General features: G+C 44.4%; 1 non-coding gene across 1 annotated transcript; it reads left to right on the forward strand.

Annotated features, from left to right (window-relative positions):
* Positions 1 to 1,526: 1,526 nt before the first annotated feature.
* LOC111912941 (small nucleolar RNA R71) lies at positions 1,527 to 1,633 on the forward strand. Its single transcript, XR_002857381.2, has one exon. It is a non-coding gene; the product is annotated as a small nucleolar RNA R71 (small nucleolar RNA).
* The last annotated feature ends 228 nt before the right edge of the window (positions 1,634 to 1,861 follow it).

The following is a 1,861-nucleotide window of genomic DNA, read 5'->3' on the forward strand; positions in this document are numbered from 1 at the left end:
CCCTCATGTCTACTATAGCACTTTCCGTGTTGAGGAAGGGTCTTCCAAGGATGATTGGCACTTGTGGATCCGCCTCCATGTCTAGAATGATAAAATCAGCGGGAAAGACGAACTTGTCCACCTTAACTATTATGTATTCGCATATGCCTCTTGGGAAGGTAACTGTCTTGTTTGCCAAGTGTATTGCCATGCGAATTGGCCTTGGTTCCGGGAGATCCAGCTTCTTAAAGAATGAATATGGTATTAGATTCACACTTGCTCCCGAATCGGCTAAGGCATGAATGGTGGTCAAGTTGCCAAATTGGCAAGGTAAACTTAAACTCCCCGGATCACCTTTCTTCTTTGGTAGCTTATTTAGCATAGCAGCTGAGCAGTTTTCATTGAGTACTACCTTCTTCACTTCTTCCATCTTCCTTCTATTAGTGAGAAGTTCCTTAAGGAACTTTGCATACTTGGGCATTTGCATGACGGCTTCAATGAAGGGTATGTTGATTTGAAGAGTCTTCATATGATCTAGAAACTTCTGATACTCCTCTTCCTACTTCTCCTTCTTAGCTCGGGCTGGATATGGCATGGGAGGCTGGTAGAGTTTTTCAGGAATCTGTGAGGTGGGATTTTGTGATGTACTCGCCGAGTCCATATGTGGTACTCAGCGAGTAGGGCTGTCAGAGTGCATTTCTTGGTTTTCTGCTTGCTTTTCTGCCTCCTCCTTCTGTGATTTCTTGGATGACTCAGTCTGAATAGGTGCCAGGGGAGTGATTATCTTCCCACTTCTTGTTGTGACTATGTTTATGTGCGCGCCTCGTGGGTTATTTTCAGTTTTGCTAGGAAGTTCGCCCGGTGACCTTTGGTTGATTTGTTGAGCAAGTTGCCCAAGCTGTGTCTCTATATTGTGGATAGATACTTGCTGGTTCCTAAGCATGGTCCTTGTTTCTTGAATTGCAGCATCATGGTCACTATGTCTTTTTTCTGAAGCAGCTACAAATTTGGTGAGCATTTCTTCCAAGCTTGGCTTCCTTTCTTGCACCGGCTCCTCCTTTTGGTAGAACCCTCTCCCTTTTTGCCTAAACCTTACCTCCTTGGCTTTCTTGTACTCTTCATAAGGGAGCCAATCTTTCTTTTGTTTGCGCCAGTCTTCATCATATCGATCTCCACTTGAGTAACACACTTACGCCTTCTTGTTGCCATTCTCATCTAAATCACAGTCTCTAGTGAGGTGAGGCCCATTGCAGTTTTCACAACCCACCCGAATAGCATGGATTGTTTGATCCATCTTATCCATCCTCCTATCCATGGTTTTTAGCATAGCCATGACCGCGGATAAGTCTTCAGTAGCTGCATAAGCGGCTCCCCTAATGACATCATGCCTAGGGTTGTGGTATTCTCTAGAGTGTTTAGAGAATTCTTCAATCAATTCTTTTATCACCGGGGGTGGCTTCTTTGTGAGTGGGCCTTGCGAGTCTAGTAACTGCCTGGTTGTGACATTGACTCCATCATAGAAGATGGATACTTCTTGCTGGCTGTTTAGGTCATGGTGTGGGCAGTTTCTTAGTAAGCTCTTGTAACTCTACCATGCTTCATATAACGACTCTCCAGCTTGTTGTTCAAATTTAGCAATGGCATTCTTCAACTTGGCTATCTTGGAAGGTGGGCAAAAGTGATCAATGAATTCTTCTTTCATCTTGGCCCAAGTGGTGACTGATCCGGGAGGAAGTGACTTGAGCCAGTCTTTTACAGCACCTTTGAATGTCACCGGAAGCATACGAAGTAGCTGAGTCTCGCGGGGCACATTTGGAACATTGAAGTAATCAGCTACATCATTGACTTCATCCAAATGTTTATAGGCATCTTCATGGTCTTT

This window comes from Lactuca sativa, chromosome 1 (genome assembly GCF_002870075.4).
Source record: "Lactuca sativa cultivar Salinas chromosome 1, Lsat_Salinas_v11, whole genome shotgun sequence".
Lineage (NCBI taxonomy): Eukaryota > Viridiplantae > Streptophyta > Magnoliopsida > Asterales > Asteraceae > Lactuca > Lactuca sativa.